Consider the following 20,056-nt stretch of genomic DNA (forward strand, 5'->3'; position numbering starts at 1 on the left):
GTAGTCAAAAGCACAGAGCTGTCACCGGAAGCTGCTGTATGTGGTTCCCGGTCACTTCATTGCTGTTATCCAATGGATAACAGCGACCATGTAAAAGTTTAAAAAAGGTGTAAAAGAAAACCTCTCCCATCATGGATTATGTCCGTGAGGGGAGATGAGATTACGATCGGCCCTCGGATTTATATGTGGACCTTACCCTGGCTGTTGCGGACGTGCCTGTCGCCAAAATAGCGGGCGCATGCACAAAAGCCGGGATAATATAAAATCCCCCCGCTCTTGGCTACGAAACATTGCCGAGAGTCTGGAGATGCCACAGGGGGCCGTGGTCCTTGGTCACATGGTCGCTGCTATCCAATGGATAACGGCGATCACGTAAAAGATTTTTAAAAAGTTTCACCTCCCGTCACGGATCTATACTTGTGACTCGGCTTTTTAAGAGATAAAAAGGTTATGGCGGTGAGAAGACGGCAACAGAAAATACTATATTATTAAAGAAGACATTTTATTATTAAAATTAGTAAAGAAAAAAAAACGTATATATATCTGCGGGCTGTACCGAAAGTGCAGAAGTGGTCATAAATTCTTTATTAATTGATGTAGATTGTTCAACTTGCACATGTAGTTGGAGGGACTCTTCCTCTATACGGGGGCTTCAGAATCTTGATCTTCCTTGCAGGTCAGTAATGGATTCCAAACAGAAACAACGTGCTGTCATAGAGTTCTTGATGAAGGAGGGATGAAGGCTGTCTGACATCCACAAAAGGCTGCAGAATGACACCATTGACAAGAGGAATGTTCACAGGTGGATGAAGAGGTTTACAGAAGGTGAAACCAGCACTGAAGACAAACCACACAGTGGAAGACCATCAGCTGCGACCACTGACACAAATCGTCAGCGAGTGGATGAGTTGATTCACGGCTGGACTAATGGGTTGAGGCCAAACAGTGACCTCCAGGACTGCCAAGTCTGGTAATATTCCCAACTAGTAATAACACGATTATGTGTTACAAGTATAAGTAAATCAATAATTTATCTGTGCACCAAAATGGATCTATTAGCCCCTTCTCCTATAAACAGTATATAAAAAGATTAAAATGGAATGTGTAGGCCCTGTAAGAATGGTAGAGGGTGATAGGGAGAAAGCAAATCTGTTAAAAGGTTTATTCCCCAGTGCATTCACACAAGAAAATAAAATGTTAGATGAAATACAGAGTGATTTTTCTTGGACATAGAGTGACCAAAAAGGCGCAATTGTGGCATTGTGTAATTTCTTTTTTCTGACCGCGTCCACCCTGCAGGATAGATAATGCATAATTTTTTAGATCAGACTTTTACATTAGTGGCGGTACCAAATATATTTGGGGGGGTTTTTTTGCTTGTATTTTTTAATTATAAATACAAGAAAAGTTGTTTTTTTTTAACTTTTAGTATGTTTTTTACAATAAATTTTTTTTTGTCCCCTTAGGGTACTTGAACTTGAGGTTGTTTAATCGGCTTTAACATTTGATGGAATACTTATTGCTGTATATGGTATTTTTATCAGCATTCTATTATGACGGGCCACAGGGAGCCCTGAGGGCTTCAAAAGGCCTTGGGCTGCCATGACAAGCGAACAGCACCTCGCAATCTCATCACGAGGGCGCCGTTCGGGACTCTCAATCTCTGATTGGATATTTATAGGGTTAACCATCGGTGTTAGCGCTCACGCTGATCATGGCAGTTGTGGTGAATTATCAGCTGTCAAAAATAGTCGGTATTCACCATCTCTGGAGTAAAATTGGCTCCCAGTCCCGCTCCACACAAACCTTCCCCAGGAGGGCGTATATATACGCCCTTTATGGTGAAGGTGTTCAATTTTAAAACATCTGTCTTCGGTAGACCATCCCTTTTTTTTTAATAGAAATCAATAGTGATCAGCCCTGATCCGGCTGCTCTGATGCCCGGTAATGTCATGTATTTATGGGTTGTGCTGCCAATGCAGAAATTGGTCTTATAGAGCGACACACATACAGAAGGATCCGGAGCCGGGAGCCACCTTCTATGGCATCCACAGGGATTATAGTCAGGGGTTTATGTTTGGTCAATTTCACTTTTGCAGTCTCTTAAAGGGATTGTCCAAGAGTTTAAGAAATAAAGCTAACAGTAAAATGTTATAAAAATAGCAATCATTACACTTCCGTTAAATCACCCAGCGCTCTGGTGCCGATGCTCCTGGGGTCCCAGCCATTCTTTATTCTCCTGGTGCAGTGATGCACTATACTTCTGGTTAACAACCTCAGCCAATCCGAGGCCTCAGTAGACATGTGCCATACATGCTAGCATGACTGCCGAGGCCAGTGATTGGTTGTAGTGGTCACATGGCTGTGGTAGTCACATCGACAAGCCAATTGCTCTACTATCTTTGGCTGTCATGAATGGAGAGGTAGTGCACACGCATGACCACCGGTCCGAACATTCATGGACATGTGAAAGTTCCTAATTTCTTGATCGTTGGGATCCATGCAGTCAGACCCTTGCCAATCAGATGCTTATTCTTTATCCCTAGGACATTCCCTTTAATCATATCTTAGAAGTTACCCATATCTTCCTGCACAGAGGTCTTTAATGTCTTTTACACCCCTTACATGCCCTAACACAGCAGAAGACCGGGATATTGGCGTGTAGAATGACTTTTCCCGGCGCGGATCATACAGCAGCTATATGGACAGTCCCTCTACGGGGATCACTGCTCTCACACCCTCGGTGTATATATATTTGCAGTATTTAATCATCTTAGAGGGCATTAGGCTTGAAATGATTAAACCCATTATACAGCACTTACCTGTTTAGAACGTTTATAGTGTTCTTGCTGATGGTTTTGTTGCCTTTCGTACAAGTCCGGGGTTAGAGTATATTAGAAGCATCTTGGATAGTACTAGGTAGCAGTTACGTCTTCGATATATAAAGTACTGGCGCATCGCTCACACGGATGACTATATTTACGGATATTTCACTCTATACAGCGCGGTTGCAGGAAATGCGCTTTCAACAGTAACTGTCTGCTTGGCACAAATAATACTGCATATCCTGGCCTGCCAATCTTTGTCGGAATTGCTAATGAGATTACAGGTTTTAGCATTGCAAGAAAGCATGCAAGTCTCTTCTAAATCCTACCTCTGTGTCTTTTCAGGCAGCTTAAGGACAGGACCCATGAGAAGAGATTGAAAGCGGCAGTGCAGTCGTGAGTGGTCTGCTGTTGTTTTGGTGCCAGTGACTCAAGCATCAGCCGCCTAGTGGGAATAGGAGGTAGAGCATGCTTCAGGAGAGCCGTGCAAGATATTGTGTGACATCTTAAGAGCTAAACTTGGAGTCAACATTCCTATAGCTAAGGATACCCTAAAGAGTCAACATGGCCACCTCACGGCTCGCGAACAGAAGCACCAGGGACATCGCAAATGTGATGCAAAGGTTGCAAGGTAAGTGACCGTCAAATAAACTGACCTTTAGCGCATTATCACTTTAGAATACGCCTCTGCTCTGACAATCGTAGCTGGAGCCGTCCAGGTGTCATGGAAGCCAGAGGCCTTTTTTTCATGCACCCACAGAAAATTGTGGGCATTCTTGAACAAAATCACTCAAAATAGAACCTGCTGCAATATTTTTAATCTTTACCATTGGTACGAGCAAAAAAAATTCACAGGAGCGTATATCGGCCGCCGTTTTCACGGCCGGCGATATACACTACCATTTGAGCTTTCTTCTTCTTTTCCTCCCTCTCAACAGCTCTCTACATCTCTACTCCCTTCTGACTGTTTGCAATGGGAGGGGTGAGACGGAGGTGGAGCTAAGCTGCTGCCCCCTCCCCACCTGTTCTCCACAGCCATTGCAAACAGCCGGAGGAGAGGAGAGGCAGTGAGTCGGGAAGGGGGAGGGAAAGTGGAAGACAGCTCAGATGGTAGCATATATCCGCCGGTCGTGAAAACGACGTCATGGCTATCATAGATAGTAAACAAAAATTATTTTAAAAATTGGTAAAAGAACAAAACAATACAATAAAATTATACACGTAAAAAAGAAAATGACCCAAAGCCGACACCAACCCAAACCGTCATCGTATGCATCCTGTAATCCGAAGCTATACAAAAAATATATATCTAAACATCCAAAGCAAAATGAGGAACCCCTTCCTGTACTTTATTTTAGCGTAAATAAACTAAGAAAAAAACAGGTATAAATTTCAAAAAATCTTTTGAAAAAAAATAGAAAAAAAAAGTCATTGAAAAAAGATATAAAAATAGCCCCATATGTCAGGGGAAAAATTATGTTGGTAGCTGAAGGAAAAACAATAGGGCAGTAAAACCAGCACATGGGTAAATTCTTTAAAAAGTGTCCAGTCCCTAAGGTGCATAACAGCCTGTTCCTTAAAGGGTTTTACTAATTAAAACCCGATAATAGCACATTTTATTTTTGTAATCTGTTTTTATTTTCCGATTTGTAGATTTTTCTTCAATTCTATTATCAGTGCATGACTATGGGGCCGCCCATTCTGCATTCAACAGCATTTAGAGATACGCTTTACAGCAGCCTCATGGATCATTTACACAACGGACAGGAAGGGACTCATTGCTTCTATGGGAGACTGTTCTAGACATGTGCTTTGACATGTTCAATGGTAATTTCGCAGGGAGGGGGAAGAGGTGAGCTGTGACCATTACCTATTTTAAATGGTACACCCTGTTTTATCTACATGTATTGTAGGTGTTACCTTTCATTGCAATCCTGCCTGTGATAATAGTGACTGCTGAAAAGTTTTCCGTACAGAACAGGAAAAGTTGGGTTGATGATCAGTATGAAAATATAGGATTTTAGGGATTTTTTTTTTTTAAATACAATTAGTGACCAATTCTTTTCTTTTTTAAAGGTCACCAAAAAATCTTATGATTCTTACAATTCTAAACATTCTCATTAATCATTGTGTCCCCTGTATCAGCCTCAGCAGTAATAGTATTACTATTGAGGCCTTTGTGCGGGTCACTGTTATTACTGAGGCCACTGTGGGGAGTCACTATTATCACTGAGACCAATACAGGGGACAGCATTACTACTGAGGGTCACTGTTATTACTAAGCGCGACAGTAGAGGGGACAGTATTACTACTCAGGCCTCTGTGGGGGTCACTATTACTACTGATGTCAATATAGAGGACAGTATTACTGCTGCGGCCAATATATATATATATATATATATATATATATATATATATATATATATATATATATATATATATATATATATAACATTACTGCTACTGAAACCACTGTGGGTGTCACTATTATTACTGGGGCTGATATAAGGGACACTATTACTACTGAGGCTGATGTAGTGGACACTTTTACTACTGACGCCACTATGAGGGTCACTATTACCACTGAGGCCAACACAGGGGACAGTATTACTACTCAGGCCTCTGTGGGGGTCACTATTACTACTGATGTCAATACAGAGGACAGTATTACTAATGAGGCCACTGTGGAGGCTACTGTTACTGCTGGGGCCAATAAAGGTGACATTATTGCTACTGAAGCCACTGTGGAGGTCACTATTACTCCTGGGGCTGATATAGGGGACACTATTACTACTGGAACTGATATAGGGGACACTATTACTACTGAGGCCACTGTGGGGGACAGTATTACTACTGAGGCCACTGTGGGGGACAAGATTACTACTGAGGCCATTATGGGGGACAATATTACTACTGAGGCCATTGTGGGGGACGCTATTACTACTGGGGCTGATATAGGGCAAGCACTATTACTATTGATGCCACTCTGCAGGATACCTTAAGCTGACTTAGGTTATGTTTATACTTGGCGGAAATGCTGTGGAATGTGGCAAATTATGCAGCATTTCTGCTTCCAGATGCGGTCGTTTAAAGCTCTTTTTTTTCTTCAGCGCCGTAGAAATATGGCGCTGCATTAGAAGTCTGTCGCAGGTCTCTTCTGCCAGAGGGAGCAGGTGCTCAGCTGTCAGATAATGGCTGAGCACTTGTTCTAACAGTGGGGACTGAAGATACCTTTTGTTACACGCTATTTAACTCTTTGCACGTTGCAGTGTAACGGCGGAATATAAGAGGCAGATAAAGGAAGGGGGCTCCCTCTGTCACCTATTGGACCCCCGTAATGTGATTACGAGGTCTCAATGGGTTGCTATGGAACCCTGAAGCTTGGATGTAGCCTCCGGGTCTGTGGCCGAGGAGGCTCAGCCTCTACTAACCTCATAGGCTTTCTAATGCACTACTATACAGAAGTGCAGGAATTACATACATTGACACCGATATGTGTCTGTCATGTTGTGCTACTGGGACCTGTAGTGCTACGGGTTTCCAGCAGCACATTTCCACAGGTGTGGGATGATTGAGCTGGCTGGTTGTGTATTGCTCCAGCTAGCCAACCTCCACCGGTCTGTTGCACATATATACCAGCCCCTCTTACTAGAGGGTTCTAGTCATTTGTCATTTATATCATTCCCTCTCAGAACTGTGGAGCTTGGCATCATGCATGTTCTGCTTTGGTGTTATTGCACACATGAGGTTCTGGGTAGGATTCCCTTGTCTCTTCGTTGGTGTGAACAGTGACATGTTCAAGGTCTGTATGTAGGTGTTTACACATTAGGTGAGAATTGTCCAGTTCAGTGTGTGTTACTGCCTGTCGCCATCTAGAGGACGTGGGCTTGTGGACTTACATATTCTGGCCAAAATACAATCCCTTGTGTGTACTAACTTGTTAGATATTTCCATCTGTCTGGGTGTTGTAGTAGATTGGTGAGTATTTTGGCACTTATCGTTCAGTGTACGTGCATGCACCGACATTTATGAATTACTGCATATTTACTGTGAATAGAGGCAGATGGGCCGGAAAGATCCCCAGCCGCCTCCACCTCCATTCACTGAGCGATGATAAGGCCTCATGCAGACCGCTGGGTCGGATTCCGCTGCGACAATTCTCACAGTGGGATGCGAGCCGTGCTCCTGCAGTGACCCCCGCGTCTTACCTCCTCCAGCGTCTACTCCGCTCTGCTGTGTGCCATCTTCCGCCCAGCCGGCACATGTGCAGAGCAGAGGCGGCGCGCCAGAGGTGACACGATTTGTTTACCGCGCGGGTTTTCACTCGGTCAAATCGCGGCAGTCTGCATAGAATTGCATTATCTAATGCAATCCTATGGCAGCGTGCACGAGCGGAAATTCTGTGGGAAATCCCGCTGAAGAATTTCTGCCTGTGTGCATTTACCCTAAAAGCGCAGAAATGATCATCACTGTGTAAAAGGACCCTAACTCCAGTCACCAAGGCCTTTTTAACAGTTCTTCCTAAAAACTTCAAAGCAGAGAAAAAGCCCTTTAAACTCCCTGGTTCTCTTGGGGCTCATTCACATGACAAGATTACAGCTTCTTGGAGAATGTTTCCATGTATACCGTTCCCGACAGACGTGCACAATAGTGTACAGGGGCTATAAACCTTTGTACTAAGGAATTTATAGCCATATTGCCAAATAGGTCCATAACCGGGCTCTGCTGTGCACATAATGGGGTTTGAATTACGGAATCTGCAGTCGCCTCCTGCACGGACAATCCACAGCATTCTGCACCAATTCAAGCCAATAGAACATTCGCATGTCCGCTCACATTGTCCGCTCCCGTGTCCTTGCTAGGCGGTGATGCGGGGAAAGCAGAGGTATAAAAAACTGTAGTGCACGTGTCTGATGTCGACACGCACGAACTATCCGCAGTACAAAATAGAAGATGAAGAGACAGGTACACGGTGTCACCGGCCGGGCACAGGGCAGGTCATGGTGCAGGATCCACATCTGCAATCAGACCCGGTCGTGTGCAGCCGGCCTAAAATAGATGGAACCAGAAATCTTGGTGACGCATAGGACTCCTGACCACCGATATAATGACCCGAACTAAAAGTCCTTGGCAGTAAAGCACAATACCTTAATAGCGATGCTCTTTTTAATCATATTGTGTTGTCTTCTTCTCACACCATAATGCTGGGTTTCCTCAGGACGGCTTCACGGTTTTGCCGCAGCAAAAAACTGCCAGATTTTTGCGGGATAAGTGCAGCTTCAAAACCTACAGGACTTAGCCTCGGGTTTTGGAGCGGCTTAGCCACATGCTTTTCCATTGCGTCCAGCTCTCCCATAGAGAGGATCAAGGCCGCAGCGAAAAAAAGAATTGATATGCTGCATCCAAGGAAACGGCGCCGTAGCGCCAGCTGATGCTGGTTTTGCCGCAACAGATTGTCCGCCCCGTGTGGATGAGATTTTTGACAAGTCTCGTCCACATGCCTGGCTAATTTTGGTATTAGCGGCCACAGCGAAATTCTGCAGGGAAATTTCGCTGTAAATCCGCCCTGTGTGAACCCAGCCTAAGTGGTGTCCCTGTGGTACATGCACTCTTGATGATCCATCAATTCTCCTTAGAACTCAAAAAGACAGATGTGATCTGAGGGCTCAGGCAGACGGGTGTTTTTTGCTGAGAATGTTTTTGGCGTTTGCGATCCGCATCTATATAGAACCAATGCTTTTCAATGGCAGCGGTCACATGTCCGATATTTACATGTGCATAAAATTGACACGTACAAAAGAACATATGGGTGTCAATGGATGTGGTCACATGTTTTTTTTTTATGCGCGAATATACGCATGTAAAAAATGTCTGTCTGTCTGAGCCCTGAAGGTTGAAGGGGCATAACTACAGGCCCTTTTATGTGCAAAGGTAATCTTTCAAAGGACTGAAACATTGAAAGATTTAGCAATCTATTTGTATAAAGTGTTAATGGACATTAACACTTTATCAGCTTCATTTGCATGTAAAAGGACCTCTAGAAGTTGTTTGCAGAGACCAGTGTGTGTTTAAACACACTCCAAGCTGTGCAAACAGCTGCCTGCACATTCCATTATTCTCCTCCTGGCTAGTGTAAACATACCACAGGGAGAACATCCTGCAGTCTATTGAAGGATGAGTAAAATACGTTCAAACGGAGTATTTGTGCTCAGTCTTTCAGCGGCTGCATGATGAATTTTAAGTTTAGCTAAAATCCATCGATCAAATTAAAAGTACACAATGTCTGCGTTTACATGTAGCGATTATCGCTCATTTTTGTCTGAGAGAACATTAAATAAGGGCTAATGCCCATTGCCGAATTTCTGCCACGTTTTACGCGGCGGAAATCCGCGGCGTTACCCCGGAGCTATTCGGTTCTATTGAACCTAACAGCTAAATGTTCACGCTGCAGAATTCCGCAGCGTGCAACAAACGGTGGCATGCTCTATTTGCCATGGGAATATGCGTGGCCGGCTTCCATTGACATAGCCGTCATGCTATCCTTCGGAAGTATCGCGTAAAAACGCGTGCCTACCTGCATCATCTGGCACTGCCGGCGCATCATGCACTGTACTGCGTATGCGCACCGGCTCGAAGGACGGTAACAGCATGGCGGAACCGGAAGCTGAGTGTTAGGGTTTTCGGGGGCGCCGTGGTGGACTCCGTTGCAATATTCCACTAGCGGAGTCCGCCACGGCTGTGGGCATGAGGCCTAAGACATCCAATAGAAATAAAGACACCGACACAAAGGTTTATGGAGGGAGAAAGAACATTTTATTTCTAGCTGTAGGAAATGGTAGATTTTATTATGAGGTATTTTGAGGCTATTGATCGAGAGGAAGGCGAAAACCCTTTGATAGGAAGAAGCCAATTATCCTTGTATAAAGGGGAAAAATTCCTTCCTGACCCCAAATATGGCGATCAGAACAAGTCCCAGGATCAAAGCCGACATCTGACCTGACTTATTAGAATGTATTCTTGTTGTCAGAAATCTAAATAAATCTCTTACCATTTATTGTTTGTGGGGAATCTAAAGTGTATTGAACTAAACCTGTTTATAGACTGTGTTGGTCCAGAGGAAGGCGAAAACCCCCTTGAGGAAAGAGCCAATTATCCTGTTTTAAGGGGGAAAAATTCCTTCCTGACCCCAAATATGGCGACCAGAATAAATCTCAGGATCAAACGCCAGCCGCTCACCTCCCTGGTGTATGTGATGTCAGCTAAAGATTGTGTTTCTTTATATTTATATTATGTTATTTATGTGGCTGATTCCTTATAAATAAGACCTAACCCTATTTAAGGCTGTGAGTTGATCCAGAGGAAGGCAAAAACCTCCTTGAGGTATGAGCCAATTGTCCTCAAGTTGGAAAAATTCCTTCCTGACCCCAAATATGGCGATCAGAGCAAGTCCCAAGATCAAAGCCGACATCTACACCTATCTGTGTGTATATTTGTGTCTATGTATGTGTTAGTGTCTACACTAGTGTCTAACCTTCATGTATGTGGTGCGTGCTGCTTACCTGGCCTGTGCCGAGGTCTTACTAGTAACCAGGAGTTCAGGGATGATAGTCACTCGGGCTATTGTTCCTGAACTCGCCAGTTACCAATCAAGCACAGGCCGCTCCTGGGGGCGTAGAGGGTCTTCAGGAGAGGATGATGTTCGATGCCAGCCGAAGGATGCCAAGGTCGGGGTAGCATGATGGTAATACGCAGGATGCAGTTGGTGGAGAGAGGATGTTGTTGGTAAGCCGGGGTCTTCTACAGCAGCAGAGTCGTGTGTTCAGCAGACAGTTGTCGTGGGCCGAGCCTACAAGACATAAGAAGGAATTGTCAGTGTTACCAGTTGTGGATATAAACCAGTGAACTACTGTAACATAATGACTTGTATCAGGATCTGATTGGGATCTGATATAAAAAAGTTATTTTCTGCAACTGTGTCTTTACTATGAGGTATTGGGAGTTTTGTGATTGTGGAAGCCATAATAGAGGCCATATTGCTGGTCTTAATATATTTTCCCCAAAGTCCTTTGCTATGTTAGAGGAAATGGTTTATGTATTAAGCTTTCTACGGTATGTGAAGTTTTGCTACAGTGTATGGATATGATTGTAGGTGTCCTGTGTGTATAGGTGTACAGATATGTATGTGTGAGTGTGTATAGAGGATACTTACCCGATGGTCGCGGCTTCCTTCACAATCGGATTCTTCTCGTCATCCTAAGAAGAAGTAGAGACATGGTATTTACAGGAGCAATAATAATGTTATTATATGACCTCCTGAGCTGTCTGACACCAGAGGAACAATGATAATCAACACAGAGGTCTGCCTGAAGAACATCAACCCTAGAGGAGGAAGATCTTACCGGGTCCAGCTTGGTGAAGTGTACGAAAATCCGTCCACAGGGTGAAGGGGTGTACCACCCTCCGGCCACGGCAGGTCTCGATTCCTGGGAACTCTGCTGAAGTGTTTGAATGGCGGCTCTGCTCTTTTCATCTCCAGCTCCTCCCAATTCACGGTGTTGAAGAATCGGTGACCTCTGATATTCTTGTGGACACCCAGCCTCTTCTTTGGCTTCTTCCGCAGCAGTCTCTTCAGAAGATGCTTTACGTCAGCATCTAGCCAAGATGGGAATTTTGGCTTCTTTCTGGTGATGGACTTGATGATCTTTCTCCTGGAGGAGCCGTGGTAGAAGGGGGACTGTCCTGTCGCCATCCAGGATACGACAATCCCCAGGCCCCACCAGTCGACTGCTGCGTCGTAGTCCTTCTCACGAAGCACCTCTGGGGCCATGAATCTATAAGTGCCTGTCACTCCGCTGATCTTCTTAGACGGGACGACGCCGTCTTGGGCCAGCCCCAGGTCAATCAGGCGGATGTGTCCATCTCCGTCCAGCATGATGTTCGCCGGCTTTATGTCACTACAATGAAGAAAAGTAAAAAGGTTAATCTGTTGAGTGATGCAGTAATAATGTAGTAGAGAAATAATGTACCACAGCTTAACCAGTCCTAATTCAGGACTCTGGGAAAGCTGGGTACATTATCTTCACCAGGGAAACAGGGAGATGTGGGAAAGTTGTGCTTACCGATGGATGATGTAGCGTCGGTGCAGGAACTGGAGGCCGCATGCAATCTCCGCTGTGTAGAATCTGAGAAAAGAGTGTAGTATCAATGACATGAAATAAGTCCCCGACGTCATGTCACCATCATAGTGTCACCTGTACGCCCTCCACTCTTCTATATCTGTCATGTCGCCCTCAGTATCCCCCCGTCTCCTGATTAGTCATTTACTCACCTGACATGGTTGATGTCCAAGCTGCCGCACATCCTGATCATCGCCGCCAGGCTTCCTCCGGACAGATACTCCGTGATGAAGTAGGCCCGGTCTGCAGACTGCTGTGCGGCATACAGATGGTAGATGAAGGGGCAGTCTTGGGCCTTCAGGAGTATCCGCCGCTCTCTCCTTATGACGTCTGCCTTGCTCTTTCCTCTGTCAACAACCTTGATGGCCATGAAGGTGTTCCTTCCAGGAAAAGATGCCAGGACCACCTTAAGAAAGCAGATAAGAAATTATCACTGACAGCGGCCAGAAGGGAAAATCATATATATTTATCACATGGTGGATTTATCACTAGGCGCTTTCACATGGCCAAGAAGATTGTGCAAATTAGAACCCCGTTCTTTTGAATGGAGTCATATACATGAGCGTTTTTCTCTTTTTGTCCCGCACCGCATCTTGGTGCAAGGAAAAAAAATTGCAGCATGTTTTCTTTGCATGTTCCTCAAAATCCATTGTCTATTGTTTTCAATGGGACAGGAAAACAGATTGTATGGCGTGTGATGCGAGGTTTCCCATTGACTGTTTCTGATAGCCGGCCTCCTGCTGTGACAGCCGGGGTGCAGAAGGACAGTGACCCCTGCTGTTAACTCCTTACATACCACGATCTATGTAGATCACGGCAAATTAAAGGATTCACAGAGGAAGGGCGCTTTCCTTGTGATGTCATTGGACCCTTGCGATGTAATCGCAGAGGGCCGATGGGTTGCGATGGGTGGCAGGATGCTAGATAGAGGCGTCTTGCTTTACTGTTGCCTATGATTGTTTTTACAATCGATAAGGTTGTAATAGTAATCATAGCTGCTATGGATCAGGTCCCCTTCAGGGACATAAACAGTGTCAAAAAGCAAAATTAAATAAGTACATTTTAAAAAGCCTTTTTTTGCTCATTTTCCCCTATTTGTATGAAAAAAAAATTAAGAAACCCCCCACATGTGGTATCATTGTGTCTGTAATGAGCTGTGCTATAATTTGAGCAAACTATTAATTTTGCGCAGCAAAAACCGTAAAAAGAAGGGAGCAAAATACTGATATGTGGAGGAGCCGTCACTGCGCCATTCCCAGAAAATAACAGTCATATAACTTACCTCGCTGAAGCTTCCTCTGCCCAATATCTGAAGGGCGGTGAAGCGCTTGATGTCAAATCCGCGGTCTGATGGTAGAAGGTCCTGGCTGGTGCCTGGTCTTGGCTCCTCATCCTCTCCACTCCTCCTCCTCTTTATAGCTGTGAGTCCGCTCACGCTCTCGTCTTCTCTTTTGCGCTTTTCGACGTCTCCTTTTTGTCCATTGGACTCCATTTTTCTCAGTCCTGTAATCTTCGATCCAACCGCTGCCGTCGTCAGTTGAAAGGAAATGGCAGTTGGCCGATTGGAGGTCAAAGGTCAGTGAAGCCGCCAGTACCAGGCTTGCCAGTACTTTGCCTGCCAGTACCCTGCTCTGCCATATACACTGTGATGTGGCCACCATGAGTGATGGTCTAGTGCCCAGGGAAATGGAGAAAATCATAGCTGGTTCTTCCAGTGCCACATTATTAGTAGATGGGCAGGGATGGCACTTCATGTCTGGGTTGGCAGTGGTGCCCATAGTTCATCAGAAACTTTTGTAGTTTTATAAAACTTACGGTTGATTGGAAATTTAAATGAACCCGGCGGAGGAAAAAACATAAATTGTGCTAATGAGAGGAATAATAAAGTCTTGTGAGAGGTCATTTAATAAGTGTCCATCATCCAGATACATGATGTGTATCTCCATATGTTACAGCGGGCAGCGCCCTCGCCAGTGCAGATCTGGGTGGTAGCGGGCGGAGATGCTTCTATGGAGGTCATAGACGGATTTATCCACAATGGGGATTAATGCTGAGGTGTCAAATGATAGAAAGGGGTCATACAGAAATGTTAGGAGGATGTTATAAATCTACGGTTGCTGTGTGAGTTATTGTTGGGGGTTGCAAATTGGCGCAGTAATACGGTATTATAGGACTTTTTATTTACACTGAGACAATAAAGACTATTTTATTAGACAAGCTTGTGAGTGCAATCTAAAGTCTGGGAGAATAAGAGGTTGTGTGCAAGATATAGTCAGGTTTAGGGCAACGACAGACGAGCGTGTAACGTAACACGCTCACTCCTGCACATTTTTTGCGCAGTGAACGAGTGTATTTAACATTCATGCCTGTGCAAATATGGAGTGTATGTCCGCAGGCTCCATTCGTTCACACAAGCAGTGGAATCACCGCACCCTGATTTAAAAGGCTAATTTGCCTAACGTGGATGATTGCAGATCTGCACTGCACTTAGTGCATACCCGCGTAGGCAGATGTGCGCGCTTGCCCACCTCACGTGGGACTCTATGGTGCACAAACACGCACAAGATAGGGCAAATACAGCCGCAATGAGCCCGTTTGCAATCAATGGGTTCTATTCTCTACATATCGCACTCATCTGTTTAAGCCCTTATATAAGGTGACCAGACGTCCCAATTTAGGCAGGACAGTCCCACTTTGGGACCCTGTGTCCTGCCTTTCCTAGGGTCCAAGCTCCCTGGCTTGTAATCAGTCAGTGGCGCTGTGGACGGCAGTGTGTGCATCCAGGATCCTTCTCCCCCTGACCGATCCTCATTTGTTCCACAGGAGGAGAGGAGAAGGGAGGAGATGCTTTGCTTTGGGTGCACACACTTCTGCCTGCAGCAGCGCCGAGAAGAGAGAGCTCTGTAGACCAGGAGAAGGGTAAGTATATGGGGGGACACTATTACTACCAAGGCCTCTGTGGGGGTGGGGTCCCCATTACTAGTGAAGCCACTCTGGGGGATACTATTACTACTGACGCCACTCTGTATGTGGCAGCATACCTCAAGCTGACTTACTGTATGCTTACAGGTGGCAGAAGTGCTGCAGACTGTCCACGGTAGAAATTTCTGCTGCTAATTATGCAGCATTTTTGCAACCAAAAACAGTCAAAATCCGCACCCCTGGTGTCATTCTTCAGCCTAGCATACTGTATTACTAGGGGTTTGAACACATGCGCATGATTTTGTTCCTTTAAGCGGCCGTGATAATCACGAGACAATTGATTTCAGCTCTTTTCTCGGGAGTGAATACTACGTCGCACCTATCTTCCCCCAATTATTTTCAGCCTTCTGCACAATGGCATGGAGTTTGAACGGGCCGAGAAGGGGGAAAAAACCCTCCATTAATGCACCACTATGCTCCATACTGGTGATCGTAGTTGTGCATAAGCCCGTGTGATGTTGCCCTTGTATATTTATATAAAATGTGTGTGTTTAGAATATATATAATATATGTGTATTCATATAGAGTCTCATACTTACCCATCCAGCGTGGGGCCGCACAGAATTAGGACATGCTGCGATTTATCATAGGCCAGCATTAGGGCGCCTACCCACTGGCGATTTATTTATTTATTTATTTATTTTTTTTTCCTGCGATGCTAAATTGCGTTTTGCGTTTTTTCTGAAGAGCAATTAGCATAGAATGTGTTCTTGTCCATTTGTTGTTTTTTTTTCGTTGCGTTGCAATTTTTCACATAGGAACTGTCAGTTGCATATGTCTCCTTATTTTTCTCTTAAAGGGGTTGTCTCGTGAAATCAAGTGGGGTTCAGCACTTCTGTATGGCCATATTAATGCACTTTGTAATATACATCGTGCATTAATTATGAGCCATACAGAAGTTATTCACTTACCTGCTCCGTTGCTAGCATCCCCGTTGTCATGGATCCGTCTAAATTCGCTGTCTTCTGGCGTTTTTAGACGCGCTTGCGCAGTCCGGTCTTCTCACTGGTGAATGGGGCCGCTCGTGCCGGAGAGCTGGTCCTCGTAGCTCCGCCCCATCACGTGTGCCGATTCCAGCCAATTAGAAAGCTGGAATCAGCAATGGACCGCACAGAGCCCACGGTGCACCATGGGAGAAGACCCGCGGTGCATCGTGGGTGAAGATCCCGGCGGCCATCTTGGTAAAGGAAGAAAGAAGTCGCCGCGAGCGCGGGGATTCGGGTAAGTAATAAACTTTTTTTTTTTTAACCCATCCCTTGGGTTTGTCTCGCGCCGAACGTGGGGCCTATTGAATAAAAAAAAAACCGTGTGAGACAACCCCTTTAATGCACCCATGATTGTCAATGGAAATTAACGAAAAACGCCGCAAAAAAGGCGCGAAAAACGCTGCGTTTTTCACGCACGAAAATCAGCAACGCCAATGGGTAGGCGCCCTTAGAGTGCATAAACTAACGCAATCCTATGATAGCGTGCCAATCCCGCTGCAGAATTTCTGTCCGTGGGCATTGTGCCTAAGCCGTAGCATTGGCCCCATAATGCCACAATGCCCAATATCCTATCATAATTCTAATCTTTCTTTTTCAGATGAGCAAGAAGCCGTTCAAGAGAACATTTACCAAGTGGATGAATTCCCATTTGGCCAAGGTAGATGGTCATGTAGTTACATTGTGTAAGAGGACATTCCACATGCTTTAGGGCTCAGTCACACCAGCAAAGTTTTCCTGCATGTATAGGCGCGTTTCCGAAACGAATCTATTAGAACCAATGCTTTCTAATGAAAGCGGTCACATGTCCGTTTTTTAGAATTCTTTAAAATGCGCACCTACCAAACATAGGACGTGTGAGTGAAAATGCACCCGGTCACGTGATTATTTTCTACATGCCATGTGCTTTTATTTTTTTTACATGCGTGAAAAATTTGCTTGTCTGACTGCGCCCTTATAGTTGTTACAGTAATTAGAACTTCTCTCGTTAGTCTGGCCTCCTTCTACACTACTTTATCAGGATGTTGTAGGGGAAATGTATTAACTGATGTTTGCCGGGTTTCTGGTGTAAAAAGGTGACACATTTTGGCGCATGCCACATATTCAACCTTTTTCTGTTTTGTGGCTCGATCGCCATTTTGCAAAGGTGGTCAGATATTGAGTGTAAATTCTGCCATCTTTTGGTGCATCTTGTTTCTGCGGCGTACACAGTGCAGCAAAAATGACGTGAGAACTATATTCTATGGGTCAGTACGATTACTAACATAAAAAAATTATTTTTATTTTTTTATTTTTTCCTTTACCACTTTTTTTCCCAAAGATATTTTATTTTTTAAAATTATTTTCTTCCGCAATCTTCTGACAGCCATACCTTTTTTTTATTTTTCCGTCGACATAGTTCTGTGGGGCCTCATTTATTTTTTAGCAATACCAAATAGATTTTTGTCTTTTTATGTAGATTTTTTTATTATACATCTGGCAAAAGGTTTTTTTTAAAACTTTTATTACCTTTTTATTATTTTAATATTTAATAAAATTTAAGTGATTTACACTTGTTTTTTACATGTGTAATACACGGTACTAAAAGCCCATTTACACTGCGCCATTCAGGCACACATGATAAAAGACGCAGCATGTCCTCTATTGATGCATGAGATACGCAGCGAGGACATCTTCGGATGGACGTGTTTTTTCAGGTTTTGTTTTTACTAGCGGGATTCTCGTGCGTTAATACTACCTATAGTCCGCCTGCTTTTTTTGACAGGAGCCGTGTGATCATCATCAGTCACTGTAATAGGAGGAACAAAAAAAGGTTTGGTACGGTGTTAGCCAGCAGAGCAAAATGTGATTGTTCCCAGCAAGAAAACCATGTAATCTTGGAGATATGATACCTTTTAATGGCTAACAAAAAGACATGATGTTCTAGCGAGCTTTCAAACCTACTCAGGGTTCTTCTTCAGGCTTAATGAAATAGATGTGAAGAGGAATACATATATACACTCATACATATGAGAAGGTACAGATCTGGTGTGATTAATGTGCACTTTAAACAATATATACTGGGGGTGGGGTGGCGGGGGGCTAGTTACATAATGAATGAGAAATGAATTCACTGGAGTGGGCCTTTAATACTCTCTTTACGTTAAACATTCTTGCACGCACTAGCAGCGGGGCCCCTACCGTGAGGCAGCAGTTTGTAGGACCCCAGAAGGAGGAGGTTGCTGCCCTCTGGTGAAAAAAAAAAACAATTGCCACCTGTTGGGTGGGCAGCAACCTGAGAAGCATTTTACTCACTTAGGCTAACTTCACAAAAAGGGCGAGCGCAATATGGGGCCATGAATCCCACCCCTATATCACACTCTCCGCTATGTCAAATCCCTGAGGATGTGAGGCGTTGTCACGTGAGAACAGCCTCGTATCACTTCAGGGATGCCGGAAACCTCCGCCGTGACGGACAGGAGTTTCTGACATTGATTTTAATGGGAGACCTCGCATCGCGTGCCCCTAGCATGTGGTGCAATGCTGCCGCCGGGACCATAAAATGACATAGGGTTTAGAATCAATTTCTGCGTATACAAATACGAATCTGCCCTCAGGGTCCCTTCTGACATTTATGGGGTTCCATCTTAATGATTTGTGAATAAGGAGTGAGACTCATCTGGAGAAAGAAGTATGAAAGAAGTGACATGTCCACTGTACCCACGTTTTTTTAAGGGTATCTGCTTTATCTATAGTGAGGTGAGTCTCTTGCAAACCCACAATCTGGGGATTAAATTGCTTAGTATAAGAGAAAACTGCTTTACGCTTATTAGCGGTGCCCAGGCCTCACATGTTCCAACTAAGACATGACAGCGACATTGGGAGACATAATGACATATAGCACAGTCGGGTTTTCCAAGTAGGGGAGCATATTACCCATATTAGAAAGAAGGATATAAGCACAGACCTACTTGTAACTTAAAATAAACTGTAACAGCTTAAACAACTAAGAATTGACATCCCGCTTAACAATAATGTGTCGCAGGTGTCTAAAAAAAAAGAGTAAGCTACAATCTATTTTGAAAGTAGCAGTTGTTGTGAGTGGGGGACATTCCAATGGCCTATCGGGGATTGGTTTATGTGATAAAAAATTTTTTTTCCCTTTGAGCATGGCTTCAGGCTATTGCCGCAGCGGTGGCTACCCGGGGACGAGCCCACAATCCGGGACAGCGTAAAGGCTAGGTGACATATCTCTTCATCCCAGCCATATACAGTATCAACCATAGGCCAATGGATCATGGGCCCAAATGTTCTTTGCAGAATTTACATTGCATAGATCAGAACTCGGGACTATGCAACGTCGGATGACGCAAGGTGCATACGGAGCCACTCCATGGCTTCAGTAGGGGAATGTAGAAAGATCACTTTATCATTTGCTGCAATCCGTAAACGGGACGGGTATGCCATAGAGTATGGAATGCCTCTATCCTTGAATCTCTTTTTTATTTCCACGAAGGTGGCTCTTTGTTTCTGCAGATCCGCCGAAAAATCAGGGAAAATAGATCTCACTGAGTTGTTATATTTAACCCCTTAGTGACGAAGCCTGTTTGCGCCTTAGTGGTGGAGCCAAATTTTGGAAATTTGACATGCGTCGTTCAACGTGGCATAACTCCGTAAAGGCTTTACATATCCCAGTGATTCTGACATTGTTTTTTCGCCACATGTTGTACTTCATTTAGATTGTAAAAATAGACCGATATAATTTGTGTATATTTATTAAAAGTACCAATATTGGAAAAATTTTGAAAAAATTGTCTTTTTCACATTTTCAACCGTAATATCTCAAATATGTCCAAACATACTGTACAAATTTTTGATAAGATATGTATTTCCATCTGTTTACTTTATTCTGAATGCACACTTGAAAAACTTTTGTGTTTTTTTTTAACCATTTAGAGGACGTACACATTTAACATTACTTTTCAGCATTTTGAGGAGCACTTTGTTTTCCTGCACCAAGGCAAGTTTGAAAAGGCTCATAAGTGTCAGAATAATAGATACACCCACAAATGACCCCATTTTAAAACTACACTCCTTAGTGTATTCACTG

The sequence above is a fragment of the Eleutherodactylus coqui genome, chromosome 3 (assembly GCF_035609145.1).
Source record: "Eleutherodactylus coqui strain aEleCoq1 chromosome 3, aEleCoq1.hap1, whole genome shotgun sequence".
NCBI lineage: Eukaryota > Metazoa > Chordata > Amphibia > Anura > Eleutherodactylidae > Eleutherodactylus > Eleutherodactylus coqui.